This window comes from Hyperolius riggenbachi, chromosome 6, assembly GCF_040937935.1.
Source record: "Hyperolius riggenbachi isolate aHypRig1 chromosome 6, aHypRig1.pri, whole genome shotgun sequence".
Classification (NCBI taxonomy): Eukaryota; Metazoa; Chordata; class Amphibia; order Anura; family Hyperoliidae; genus Hyperolius; species Hyperolius riggenbachi.
Window position 1 is genome coordinate 355,054,043 of NC_090651.1, and position 15,199 is coordinate 355,069,241.

A 15,199-nucleotide genomic window follows, 5' to 3' on the forward strand; every position below is an offset into this window, starting at 1 on the left:
CTGCCTCTGACACAGGAGGCAAGGGTTCAAATTTCGGCTCTTCCTATCAGCACCTATTCAGTAGGCGACCTTGGGCAAAACTCCCTATTATGGCTATTGCCTATAGAGCGCATCCTAGTGGCTGCAGCTATGGCGCTTTGAGTCTGTCAGGAGAAAAGCGCAATATTAATGTTCTGTGACTTGTACATCCCAATCCATCTCCGCTCTGGAGCAACAAGAGTCTTCCTCCTGATGTAAGGATGTAACTTTCCTTCCCCCTCGTTACAGTTTCACTTGAAGTCAGTTTTTCTGCTCCCTGCCGGCGCGTACAGAACTGAACTGATGCCTCTGTACTGTCAGAAGTAGAGGAGTATCACTTTGGAATGTCATGGCGGAGTTTCGCTTTAATAATTAATGGGCGTCAGTAAAAGGAAGCCGTATTGCAGCGGCACAAGGTTAAACAATTACAGGTACAATAGATCCTTGTTAAATGTCAGCCCAGAGCCTGAAACCTGAGCAAACTCCCAGCAGCCTCACGTCATGTAAGCCTAGACGGGAACTATTTGCCTTTTAAATTGTGTTTAGGTAGAAAGCCTGGAGTTAAAGGGACCGCTGATCAGGAGAGCTGTCCTCTGATGCTGCTGATAAGCAGCCTCTGTGAAATTGTATACATGCCTGTTAAAGCGGACCTGAACTCAGAACTTCCTCTCTGCTCTAAAAGATACACAACAGCATAATAACCATTTATTTGTTACAGCTGATAGAAATCCTGCAATACATCTGAAGTGTGTTTACTTTCCTGCTTTCATGGAAGCAGACATGATTTTTGAATTAACACTTGTGAGGACAGTGGGCGGTGTTCCAACACAATATCGAACAATTACGACCGCACACCCGATCCAAGCACTTTATCTAGATTCCAGCATGCCCGATAGATGCATTCGACTGATTTAATCTGATAAAATTATCAGATTGGATGGTTGTCCGGCCCACAATCTTGCTAGACGTGCTGCCAGTGCCACCTTTACCTCTACGTGTAAAGGGGGCAGCGCGTCTCCCAGGCGAGTGTGGTGGCGATCACATGTTCATGCTAATTTTCCACATCGATGTCTGGAAGAGAACGATGCCACAACATGCTCCCATCCCCCCCCCCTCCCCGCCCACGATTAATTGTTTTGAGTAATCTCTTGTCTAAAGGTGGGTACACACGTTAGATAAAAGTCCTTGGAAAATGAAAGATCACAGACCAATCTTACCACCCTTCATGTAGTATGAGAGCCATACTCTACACAGTCTATTCTATGGAGCTGAACTCCCCATCAGATAAAAATCTTTGCAAGATGCTGCACACACAGATGCTGTACACATTCAACAGATCAGTATCTGCAAAAGATCTGTTCCTGCAAAAGATCCGTTCCTGCAAAATGCACTTATAACCTATGATATCTGCAGATCATCATACACACCTTGTTTAATGGACATTCATCTGCAGATCAGACAATTATCTGCCGATCTGAAGATCCAACCTGGTGGATCTGATCTGCAGATAATTGTCCGTTAAACAAGGTGTGTATGAGATCTGCAGATATCATAGACTATGAATGCATTTTGCAGGAACAGATCTTTTGCAGGAACAGATCTTTTGCAGATACTGATCTGTTGAATGTGTACAGCATCTGTGTGTGCAGCATCATGCAAAGATTTTTATCTGATGGGGAGTGCAGCTCCATAGAATAGACTGTGAAGGTATGGCTCTCATACTACATGGAAGGGGGTAAAATTGGTCTGTGATCTTTCATTTTCCAAAGACGTGTGTACCCACCTGAAATCAGACAAGATGATCAATCGGGCCTGCTGGGAAATCTCAATCACAAGGGCTTGATCACATGTGTGGAGGTAACGGCGTAACGACTGATGGTTGCCAGCCCAGTCTCCCCCCAAGTGTATGTGTAACCCCGGGGACTGTGGTGAGGGTTGCTGGCTCACCTGTCACTCCTCATCTCCTCCTGTGTTTTTTTTTGAATTGCCACCGTGACCTGTATTACGTAACAGCGCTACATGCAGTGACTGACATCACTATATCAACGGAGGTGCTAGGACGATTTCCAATATATTTCATACTGAAAAATTGTTTGGAAATCTGTCTGCAGTATATGGGCAGCCAATAGGCCAAATTCTCCTTCTCGTCTATCAGCCATACGGCCCCTCCATTGTATTACCCTCTCAGTCCTCTATCCGTAGACCCTCCTAATAAGCTCACATCAGTGCCCCCTCCTCAGCTGCCGCATCCAGAGCGCCCTGGCTTTCATTCTAGCGTGTAGGCAGAACTCTCAGGAGGATGAGGTGTGTTCAGGCCCATTACCTTCCTCTCCAGTCACCTATGTAGCTGGCAGTCAGTGCATTAGTCATGTGTTGTCACAGCCACACAGTGCTGGTTCTAGACTCTTTGCAGCCTGAGGCAAGCTTGTGAGGATGCCCCTCCCCCGGATCTGGAAGGATCGCACAGCATCCAACAATTTACTCTGCTTCATTTAATGTTCTCACATGACATGCTGCAGCTCAATACAATAGCACACTGGCTGGCTGTGAGTCTGTGACAAACTTCTGACCCTCAGCCACTCCATTCCTCCTCAGTCAGGACAGCAGAAACACCTTCTCCCTTCTCTTGTGCAAGTCAAATGAAACACTGCTGTTCTCCTGCTTCCCCCTCCTCACTCACTGTCAGACTCCTCACACAGCACAACAAGCTGCTTTTCCCCAATGATGACCTCTTCACTTTGCTCTCCTCCGGCTTCTCCTCCTACCCTGACTGCATGCTGTTAGGCTCGGTTCACATTGGAGCGCATCCGCTCCTGCGCTGCCATTCCGTTCCGTGAGCGGGAACGTCCGCTCCGATGAGCGGAACGCAGGGAACGGAGCGGAACGTAGCAATGAGAACTTTCATGTGCGTTCCACTCATCGGAGCGGAGTGTAGGCTGAAAACAGCCTAATGTAAACCGAGCCTATAGTGTAAACACCCAGGACAAACATGCTGCCCCTGTGATCTCTGCGCCTGATGCAAATGTTTCACCTTGCTTCATGAGAGAACCGGCCCTGCAACTACGCGCAGGCTGCCAAGTATAACAGTGAGCGACTGCTCTGAGAATCAGCCGTTCTCCTGTACACAACGTCTCATCACCACAGTACTGGAGGGGAGGGACTGTGCGCTTCAATACCTGACTCAGCGAGCAGGTGCTACAGAAAAACCCACACCTACCACTACTATGCTCCTCAACCCGACCAAACTGTGACAACATTGTGGCAAGGGGAAGGGGAGTAAGGGAAGGCAAATCAGGTCATTCGCAGTAGTTTGGGCACCACCATAGGCACCCATATCAATAGCCATGATTAGCAAAGCACTATATGTAGAGGGCAGTCCCGGCGGCACTTCTGGCACCCAAATTTTCACTTATAAGCACTTATTGCGGCTATTTACATGGCCACAGAAGAAATTTAGCGGCAATTCGGTATAGAATCAGTGATTGCAGCGGGAGGGTGGGAATCAGTTGAGGATAGACATCAGTTCAGGTGGTTGGTTAGGGTTAGGCATTTTGTGACACGGGTTCGGTTAAGGATTGGTTGCAGGATTGGGATCGAAAGTTTGATGAAAACTTGCAAAACTTCCAGAGGCGGTTTCGCCATCTGTTTAACTCGTGATCATTAATGACAGAGCGATGCATACGGGATCACTGCGTGCACAACCTCTATTGAAGGGCTCCTACCTAGCCCACAGCTCATAATATGTTGTGTGCTTAACGAATCAGTATTATGAGCGCAAATTTCGCATAGTAGTAATTTCACAGAGAAATTTGGAATTACCGTGCAAAATTGTAACACGAAATTCCAGACTATGGCAAAATTTATTTCAGGTTACCGTAATTAGGATCCGTGATTTCGAATCGCAATGATGCGTAATTTCCTGAAAACATACCTTTCTCGTGCCCATTGGCTTCAATGCATTTACGCGAAAATGTGTTTTCTCATATGCCGCATAGACTGAAATGCAAATGTGCAAAAATTACGTAAAATTGTGTGAAATCAACATTACCCACAAAATCATAATTATGATCACAATAATAATTACTAAAATTAAGAAAAAATGCGCTAGAACTAAATTAATGATTACAGTGAACACTACCATGCGGCAGGGTCGTAACAAAAGACCCTGCAAGGGATGCAGCCGCCGGGGAGGGGTTCAGAAGCCACAGGGGGCCTCGTGGGGGAGAAGTTTATTTTCCCTGTCCTGAGAGACTGGCAACTAAGGGTGCAGAGAGAACAAGCTTTCTGCTCTCTGCACAATTGTTCTAACAATTGTTCGAATGACTGCATCTGCTTAGCCACTGATAAGGAATCATACAAAGTTTTGCAGACAAAGATTTGTAGACAGTCCCTATTCAGTGTGCAGCAGGGTCTTGTGTACAGCACCCAGCCCCCCAACCTCTCTACCCCTCCCCAAGTGCTGTGTACTGTAGTGATGCTGGAAGAGTCTGCAGAGCCAGTTCTGTCCCCAGCCTCTCTACGCCTCCCAAGTGCTGTGTACTGTAGTGATGCTGGAAGAGTCTGCTGAGCCAATTCTGCTCCATCGGAGGACAGAGTGAGTGTAATAAGCTGAGGCTGGGAGCACATTTGTCTGTCGTTTTTCTGTATGCGTTTTCTGCACACCATGTGTGTCTGTAGCACGTTTTATCACAGAAGCTAATGTAATTGATAGAGAAAATGCGTGCAGTGCTTCTGTCAGTTTTTATCTGCATGGGGAAAACACTTTCAAGTGTGCACTAGTCAATTGATTAACATTGTTTCTCAGTTTACCTGTGCAGAGGGGTACCTGTGCAGAGTGCAAAGTTTTGCATGGGGGGTCCAGTGATTTCTAGTTACGCCCTTGCATGGGAGAATCAATCAGGAGACAGTGTTCGCAAGGTGCTTGTCTTGGGCCAGTGGGTGGGTCTCGCCGCCTCGGCCACCATCCCCGTAACGTGATTCGATGATGCCGGTTGAGAAGTCTTTCTGTAGCATTCCTATATCTAGTTCTGCCGCCCTGTGATGTATAGCGCAGGTTATGCGGGGAGAGGCGCGTCTATAGCGTGCTCGCTGCCGGCAAACTCCACGTTTGATTTATTTACAGCACTTTTTGTTTGCAGCCTGGGGAAAGGCAAAACATTAGGCTGAGTCTTAAAATAGTACACGAGACTGTTCTGGCTTCCACGCCGTTCCGTAGGACGCATAGAGCGAGAGAGGAGATTATAAATCTTACATTTCACCGCAGAGATGAAGAAGATGGAGAGTTTTCGGAAGAGAGGGGTAATAAAGACATAGTGGAGGGGGGCAAGGGAAGGGATACAGGGAGGACACAAATATGTTATCATTATAATGCATTTATAGAGAGCTGACATTTTCTGCAGCGTTTTACAGACAGCATCAAACAATTCACATCATTAACAGGGCCAGTTTTCTGCAAAGGCCACAGTGGCCTGGGCCTAGGGTGGCTGCTCTTTAAAGGGGAGGCTAGACTTTGAAGAGGAGGTTGTCCATGGATACTATGGAAGTGTGGGCTGCACATGACATGGGAGGGGGGCTGCTGTACATGGATGTTACAAATGGAAGAGGGGGCTGTACATGGAATGGGGGGGGGGGAGGGCTGCTGTACATGGAAGTTATACATGAAAGAGGGGGCTGCACATGGAATGGGAAGGGGCTGCTGTATATGGATGTTACACATGGAAGAGGGAGCTGCACATGGAAAGGGATGGGCTGCTGTACATGGAAGTTATACATGAAAGAGGGGGCTGCACATGGAATGGAAGGGGGGGGGGGCTGCTGTATATGGATTTTATACATGAAAGATGGGGCTGCACATAGATTGAGAGGGGGTTGCTGTATATGGATGTTATTCATGGAAGAGGGAGCTGCATGTGAACTGGGAAGAGGATGCTGTACATGGATGCTACACACAGAAGAGGGGGCTGCACATGGAATAGGGGGGGGGGGGCAGCTGCTATACATTCAAATGGCAATACATATACATAGAAGGAGGCTGCACATGAAAAGGGAGCCACAAGACAGTTAGCTTAGTAGAGGAAAAAGTATAAACCTAGTTTCGGTCACTAACTGTCAACTCCCATTGTCCCCGCCCCAGTTTTGTTCCATTTTTTTGATTGACCCGCCCACAGACTGAATCCAGAGAGGAGAAGGGGCAATCTACGGTATACAGCACTTTTCCAAGCACATGTAGCCCGTGAAAAGGGTATTCTGTTTACAGGGCAGGTTCTAAACTTTTTGCTGCCTGAGGCAAACTTGTGAGGATATGCCCCTCCCCCCAACCGATCAGCCACTCCATTCCTCCTCAGTCAGGGCAGCAGTGCCACCTCCTTACTTCTGCTGTGCAAGTCAAATGAAACACTGCTGCTCTCCTGCCTCCCCCCTCCTCACTCACTGTCAGACTCCTCACACTGCACAACAAGCTGCTTTTCCCCAATGATGACCTCTTCACCCCTCTATCCTCTCACTTCTCCTACTCTGACTGTATGCTGTTAGTGTAAACACAGTACAAACATGCTGCCCCTGTAATCTCTGCACCTGATGCAGATGTTTCACCTTGCTTCATGAGAGTACCGGCCCTGTCTGTTGAGCCCTTACTTCTATACATTTTTTATGCACTGATCATACTGTCCGATGTTAGAATGTGCCACTTTGGTGAGGTCGAATTGGGCTGTGAAGGGTTGTAAGCCTACAGAGTGGAGAGGTCAGGTGACGAGACCGTGGTGTGTGCATTATACAGTGCGGAGTGACTCCATAATAATAACAGAAGATAGAGAGATAGAAGGCCCGCTTGTTCTACCACCGTAAAATGATCCATTGATCTTGTGTAGAGGGCCCATCCATCTTGTCCTCAGTCTCCGCCACACTGACACAGATGTCATTACTGTGGATATTAGCTATAAGCCGCTCATTGACAGCTCTGGCGGGATGTATGGCCGGGGCGGGGGAGGAGTTTAATGACTCGCAGTCCTCTTGATGTACCCCGAGGGTGACAATTAGAGCGGGAGCGAGAGTTCATCACACACTTCACAGAACACGTCTCATGAATCGGGAATCAGGCAGATACTATTCTACCACTTACCGATTGTGGAGATATCGTGGGGGTGACTTTAAAGAGGGACTGTCGTGAACATAATGTAGTGAATAAATCGCTTATGTTTTTACAAATGATTTAGTCAGTGTTTGGTTGCCCATGGTAAAATCTTTCCCCCCTTCGTTTACATTCTGAAAGTTATCACCGGTGGTGACATCTTTAGTCCTGTCAGGTGCAGCTCTGCTAAATGTTTGTTTCTATTTCCATATCAAGATATGGGAAACCTCTAGACAATCCATAGGCATCCCACTATGTTGGAAAGTATCAATTTTTTTTAAAGGACCACTATAGCGAAAAAAACAGTGAGAAGTTAAAATTTAGAAGAACCGACAGGATTTGGACTAGTCCATCTCCTCAGGGTTTTCTTTGTTTTCGAAAGTTTTTCCTCAAAGGCAGTGTAACTGCCAAAATAGTAAGATACTAGCCAGCCTTCCTACTCACCTGCACACTGTTTTGGCAGTTAGACTTAGCAACTGCCATTTAGGAGATACTTTGGAAAACAAAGAAAACTCAGAGAGTCTCCCATGAGGAGATAACCAAGTCCAAAACCTGTCAGTTCTGTCAGATTTTCATTGCATACCTTTTTCACTGGAGTGGTCCTTTCATGACTTCAAGTAAACCTGTATCGTCAAAAAAAATATATACAACTAAGGAAAATAATGCGGAACTTGAATCAGTAAGGGAAATCCTCTTTCCCAATCCTCTACGACCCCTCTGGTGCAGGCGGAGACCCTCCTTATCTTCACAGCCGCAGTCATCACTCTGCACGAGCCGTGCTGCACATTGCAGGCGCTAGAGGGTTCGTGCCAGCGCAGTGCGGTTACACTTATGCACAGAGAAAAAAAGTCATGCACAAGCAACCTCGTGCTACTGCGCACGTCCGGGCCATACTTTGCGCAGTGCAGTACAGTCGTGCTCGAACAAGGAGGGGAGTGCAGTTGCGGGCAATATTCCATTTTAATGTTGAATATTGTTTGGAAGGTCCCAACGCAACCTTAAATGGAGATTACTGGTACACTTTCAGGACTGCCTTAAAGAGGAACTCCAGTGAAAATAATGTAGTAAAAAAAGTGCTTCATTTTTTACCATAATTATGTATAAATAATTTAGTCAGTGTTTGCTCATTGTAAAATCTTTCCTCTCCCCGATTTACATTCTGACATTTATTACATGGTGACATTTTTACTGTGGGCAGGTTATGTAGCTGCTGCTAGCTGTTTTGGCTGTTAGAGACAGCTGTAAGCAGCTATTCCCTGTCTGTGAACATTGTTACATTGTGGCAGTTTGCCCAGAGTACCGCGGTACTCAGAGCTTCTTGTGGGAGGGGTTTCAGCACAAAATCAGTCATACAGCGCCCCCTGATGGTCTGTTTGTGAAAAGCATTATATTTCTCATGTAAAAGGGAGTATCAGCTACTGATTGGGATAAAGTTCAATTCTAGGTTGGAGTTTCTCTTTAAAGTGTAACTGTCGGTCATAAAATCAAAAATCAATTCTTTATTTTTATCTGGTAAACAAGTAATAAGGATGCTAACCAGGCAATCCAAAAGTTAAAATGACTACTACTTTTCTTGCTGATAGTTAGTTAGATAGATAGATAGTATGGCTGACAGCTCCTCTTTAAGGTGTAATGGATGGATTGCCGCACACTTTTTCATGTTAGTAAAAGTTTTGCACATAAAGTTTTACTGCTCCAATCTTAACGCTCATCTTATACATAGTGCAAAAACAATTCTGCGAGCTAGCTGGTAATGCATAAGCCGGCGCAGACATTGCACTTATAGGGCCACATCCAGGTCAATTTTTCTCCTAAGTTTTCTCCTTGGAGGTAAATTTTCATCCTCTGTCTAAAATAACTTTTCAGCACCTAATTGGATCGGACCTATAATATGCTTATCTAGCTGCCTGCTCATTATTTTATGCGCTACTTAGATAAGGTTTGTGAAGGTACGCTTGACAGCACAACACTGATTTTTAATCGATTTTATGACTTATCTTGCATTTACTGTTTATCTCGAATTGAAAAATACATAAAGAGGGGTAGTTTTTGAATTAAAGGATACCCGAGGTGACGTGTGACATGATGATAGACATGTGTATGTACAGTGCCTAGCCCACAAATAACTATGCTGTGTTCCTTTTTTTCTTTCTCTGCCTGAAAGAGTTAAATATCAGGTATGTAAGTGGCTGACTCAGTCCTGACTCAGACAGGAAGTGACTACAGTGTGACCCTCACTGATAAGAAATTCCAACTATAAAACACTTTCCTTTTTAAGATATTCCACAGTTTTATTTATATTTAAAGTGCTCTTGCTGGGCACAAAACAACATCCAAATATTTCAGCCTCCAAGTTGTTCACACGTGGGCGAGCCATTCGGGGTCACGCATGATGTCGGCAAGGTCTACCCAATAACTGACTCCTCTTGTGGAGAGAACCCGTCTCCACCCAGGTCTTTAGGCTGGTCTGGTCACACTCCAAATCTGCAAGCTGGGGTCAGTAGTTGGAGGAGAAAAAAGAATGAAGGGGGAGCTAACTGCAAAGTTAAAACTTTAATGTATAGCAAAGCTAAGCTGGAGGTGCCCTGCCAGATAACAATATTTGAAGTAAGTGGTAAGTATTGCACTTACCGCTCAAAACTGATTTGTCAAATATATTGATTGGAGTGAAGCAAAACTGGGACAATCTCTGATGAAGTGGGCCAGACCCGCGAAACGTTGGTACAGGGCAGGCCAATAAGATTCCAATCAACCTATTTGACTTGGAACATTTTTGAGAAGTAAGTGCAATACTAACCTCCTCTTATTTTAAATATTGTTATTTGGGCACTTCCGAGTTCCGACATACCTTTACTGCTTCTGGGAGCCCATTAATGAAACAATCTTGATTGTACAATCTTACCATCTTATGATTGTATCATCGATGGTCTCCTTTGAGGAAGTGTTTTTTTTTTGTTTGTTTGTTTTTTACAATTTAAGAGGTGGGCTTGTACTGCCCTTGGCTTTCCACAGCTAAAGCCTTGAACACACAACCAATTTTGATTGATGAAAGATTGGCCATGACCAATTTTAGCACCTACATGTAGCATGAGAGCTTACCTACACATTCAGTTCATAGTATACAAAATCTTTTGACCTCCCTACTGCATGGAAGGGGTAACATTTAGATAAATATTGGCCAATCAATAGTGAATGAGTGCACCAGACTTAAAGTGAACCAGAGACGAAGCACCCTCATGTATTTTACTATATAGATCAGTGGGAACATTAGAGAAAACACCTACCTTGCTTTCTGTTTCACTCTGCACTGCACAGCTTGTTTTTTTATCAGACCTGATAAAATCCCGACTGAGCATTCAGTCTGGCTTTGCTATAATGACTCAGCTACAATGATTCCTGAGCAGAGCCAGCAGGGGGCAGGCTTGGACTTGAAAAGACATGAGAGAACACAGACTGAGCTATAAATATTCCTGAGCAAAGCCAGACTGAATGCTCAGTGGGAGATTTTATCAGGGCTGATTAGAAGCAAGCTGTGCAGTGCAGAATGAAACAGAGAGCAGGGTAGGTGTTTTCTCTAATGTTCCCACTGATATATATGGTAAAATACATGAGGGTGCTTCCTCTCTGGTTCCCTTTGAAGAGACACTGAAGCAAAAAAAAAATTATGATGATTTGGATGTGTAGTACAGCTAAGAAATAAAACATTAGGAGCAGAGACATAAGTCTAATATTGTTTCCAGTATAGGAAGAGTTAAGAAACTCCAGTTGTTATCTATGCAAAAAAGCCATTGAGCTCCACCTGCCACAACTGGAAGTCGCAGAGAGCTCTGTCTTCTGAAGCTTGTTATCTCAACTGTCAGTCACTGTATTTTTTTTTCTTTGCAGAAGACAGGTCAATAGTTCACTGGCCTGCTCTGTAAAATCAGTTAGAATGCTGAGTAGTGTGTAAACTGCAAATATTAGAGAATGATGCAATGTTATTAAAAAACACTATATAACTAAAAATAAAAATATGAGAATATTTTCTGTGCTACCAATGTTTTAGTAATTATCCGTATTACACAACCAATTATATCATAATTTTTTTTTCCGCTTCAGTGTCTCTTTAAATGAATGGGCAGACAACTGCAGCCCCCCTGTGAGTGGATGGGAAGCGTTTAGCTCTCCCACTCTCCTAGAGAAACACTTTAAGGTATATTTATATTATACGGCGTGCGCTGTAAGAGGAATGAACCGCGGCTAATTCCCTGAAGGTCATCACTTTAATCAGCCCCTTAATATGGTGAAATCTATTATTAGGAGGCTGAGTTAATCAGATACAAATCTTCACCGCAATACGAAATGCAAATGAGGATTTCAAATCAATCGAGACTCACAATCGGCATTAGCCTTAAATTATTGTATTTAAGAAGAAAATGATTTATTTTGTTATAAATTATAAACAATAAAATTATCTGAAAAACTGATCAGCTCACTCGGATTTCTTCATTAACTGATGTGAAATGTATGAAAAGAAGAGAAACTGTGACCGGTGTGTGATACGGAACAGGCAACGGGTAAATTAATGCCACACATTATATTAGTCTCCCATTACCCATATGTCCCGAGTATGACCCCCCATCACTGGTAAAGCCAACCCCTAAGTACTGCGTCCCCAAAATAGCCACACCCCAAGAACTCCCTCCCCCCCCCCCAGTATTCCTGTATATCCCAAGTACAGTCCACGGTTTTGCTCCAAGAACTGTCACTCACTATAGCCCAGCCAGGGTGTCAAACTCAAATACAAAGTGGGCCGAAGCTGAACACTGGGACCAAGTCGCCGGCCATCCTCAATGTCTAATGGCCACCTTCCTCCCTTAGAAAGTTCCTTGGTGTCGAATGGCCCCCCTCCAACCCTGGTGTCTAGTATTCCTGCTCCGTCCTCTATACAGTTCCCTGGAGTCTAGTGTCACCCACCCACTCCTGTATAGTTCCCTGGTGTCTAGTGCCCCCCCTCTCCCTATACAGTTCCCTAGTGTTTAATGCTTATCCCCTACCTCCTCCATATTGCTTCCCTGATGTTTTAGTGCTTCACCTCCAAGATAGCTTCCCTAATGGTCTACAATGGGCCAGACATAATGCAAAGTGGGGAAACTACTTGAGGGCCAAATTGAATGGCTCTGAGGGCCAGATCTGGTCTGCAGGCCGGAGTTTGACATGTATGGTATAGCCCAAGTGACAATCAACGTACCCCTTGCATAATCAATACCAAGTACTGCCCCCAGCCCAGTATACACACCTAAGTACTGCCCCCCAGTACTCCTATACAGGGCCGTCTATGGCAATTTTGGCGCCCAAGGCAAGGCAGCCATTGCCTACCCCTCTTCCCCCAACAAAAAATTAAGAACAGAAAGTCTGTTGGCTGCATTAATTGGCTTTGTAGACAGCATTAATAAATAAGTAGAAAAAGTGGATAGACTGCTACTAACCCCCTGGTACCTGGCCACCCTCCACAGGGCAGCATATAAAGGTTCAGCACAGATGCTCACAATGCACCATGATGTAAAATCCTGGAAATTTTAATTAGCACTTTCAAAAACAGACTGAGACAAGGCAGCTGACGTGTTTCAGACACACAGATCCTTAGTTATAGCTCGCCATGAAAACATTTACTAGCAAACCAGAGGTGCATCAAACTAATCAGATACGTGATATATCACACTGGTGCCACAGATGGAACAATTCCTTAATCCCAAGAATAGCATGTAGTGCAAACTGTAGCGCTGTGTCAATCACATAAGTAGATTCCTCAAGTTTTCATAGGAAAGTCTTCAATCCCCTTCATTTTGGATCCAATCCACCCGTAGTAGCACTGCAGATGCATTAACAGAAAAAAGAAGGGGAGGAATCCTCTCAGTGTTCTGTCTTCAAATAATTTTAATGGAAGTATATGCAAACATGAAAAAGTACAGGTTCACATCTAGAGGGTCCTATTCCAACTAGGACCCCCCTTGGCTGTGATGGCATCCCACTAGAGTGGTACTTTGAACCTCTCAGTATCTCTCGTCCCAACTAGTTTCGGCTGTCCCCGTCATTAGGAGATCCCCTGATGACAGCGACAGCCGAAACTAGTCGGGACGAGAGCGGGCAGTGTGACTGGACGGAGTACTGAGAGGTTCAAAGTACCACTCTAGTGGGATGCCATCACAGCCAAGGGTGGGTCCTAATTGGAATAGGACCCTCTAGATGTGAGTGAACCTGTACTTTTTATGTTTGCATATACTTCCATTAAAATTATTTGAAGACAGAACATTGAGAGGATTTATTCTTTTTATGCATCTGGAGTGCTACTACAGGTGGATTGGATCCAAATTGAAGGGGATTGAAGACTTTCCTATGAAAACTTGAGTTGACACAGCGCTACAGTTTACACTACATACATAGAAAACACTCTGCCCATTTGGGGCTGGACCAAACACCTGACAGGTAAGAAGTGTGCCTAACACCCAAAGGGTTCTCTGCTAATCTGACTACCTATCCACCACTAGCAAGTAATGAGCCAATCTGTTTCATCCAATTTTACCAAATTTATGTAGTATAAGTCTGGGAACTCGTTAGGCGGTGCGTGAAAGGTTGTGTTTTGCTGCAAATGCAGTGCGTTTTTTGTCCTATTGAAGTGCATTTTGAGTGCATTTGCGTTTCGCACATATAAATCGCAATTGTGTTTTTGTGTGTTTTGTATGCGTTTTTGATGTGTGGTTTATGCAATTTTTGGGGAATGTGACCAGTATAAAACACATTTTCTATGTCCTCTCTGGCTCATCACTAGGAAGTCAACAGGAAGTTGAAATAAAAGTATAAAAAACACGCAATAAAAACATACTTCTACATCACCAAGGACAAACATTATGTGTGTTTTAGATGTGTTTTGGAAAAATATGCACAATATATATATTTTACAAAACGCACACTGCAGAACGCAATCAAATGCGTTTATGCAGTCCATTAACTTACTTTATGTGCGTTAATACTAGCGTTTTACACAATGCTAGCATTTCTGCCTAGTGTGTTCCTACCCTGATGCTAGTTACACGCAATGTGTTTTTTCGGTCGATTTTCTGTCCAATCGATTCTCCGCTTGATTTTCCGCTCGATTCTCTTATCAATTTCCATTCACTTCTATGAGAAATCGACCAGAAAAACGATTGGAAATAATATTGGATCGGGAATTTATCGAACCATCTATCTGCTGAAAAAACATATGGTGTGTACCTAGCATTAGGGTAAATTGAGTGAATATATTGAAAGGATAATTTAGGTAGTCCCTTATATTACATAAAAATGGTAAGATTGGATGAAAAAGATTGGATCATTGTAACCACTATTAGGGAGTGCTAATCTGGCTACCTATACTTAGGGTGGGGGGTAATCTGGCTTCCTACACTTAGGGTGGGGGGTAATCTGGTTACCTGCACTTCAGGTGCGACCTATACTGGGGGCAACCTACATTGGGGGGCTTCTTGGGGCACAAAAGTATCTTGCGATTTTTTTTTCTGGGAGGGGAGGCAATCAAACCTTAGCTACTGGGCCTCATGATTTCTAGCTCCGCCCCCGGCCGCAGGAGTCCTCAGCCCTCTGCACTTTGTGGCCACACCACACAGCATGCGGTCACACTGCAGGAAGAGGCCACAGCGCTGTACTAAGCTGCAGTACCGGAATTTCCATGCCTTCAGGTTCAGTGAATCAGGCCTGGGGAATAATGCTCAGGCAGATACAAGCAGCGTAAACACGAGAAAAATCATATTTATATAACAAATCATATAAACGTAAATCCTGACAAAACACGTGTCATAAAGATATATTTAACTCATCAGTCAGGTGGCACAATGCACAACAGCCTCACCGTAACAGCTCCATTACTTCAGCCCAAATCAATAAACAGATTTCTATCAGGAGATACTTTTTATTTCTACACCGCCGAACGCCAGACATGAATCCCAGGTATAAATTAATCAGAGGCTCGAAAAAGTCAGGTATCCCTAGATAACTTTATGTGAAGGGCAGCTGTAGACAATA